Source organism: Larus michahellis, chromosome 1, assembly GCF_964199755.1.
Source record: "Larus michahellis chromosome 1, bLarMic1.1, whole genome shotgun sequence".
Classification (NCBI taxonomy): Eukaryota; Metazoa; Chordata; class Aves; order Charadriiformes; family Laridae; genus Larus; species Larus michahellis.
This window is the reverse complement of record NC_133896.1, coordinates 94,763,901-94,764,178: the sequence shown is the minus strand read 5'-3', so window position 1 is coordinate 94,764,178 and position 278 is coordinate 94,763,901.

Here is a 278-nt window from a genome sequence, read left to right as displayed (position 1 = left end):
ATTGCTTTTTCATTACACAGTTCTTTGTTGCAGCTCTTGGGCAAAACCAGTTCCTTACTGCTGTACAGAAAGCAGCGTGAAGGGTTCCATGACCCTTTGATTCACTTTAAGGAAATCTTAATGCAGAGGTTTTGGTGTTGGTTTTACTGTCTTGCAACAGAACTTCCCTGGGGTTTTTTTTGCCTTGTTGGCACTGTTGGCTTTAGCATATTTTTTAGGGGTTTTTTAGTACAACTGGGCAATAGTAGCTCTCCTAAAAAGTGTTTTGACCAGAGAGA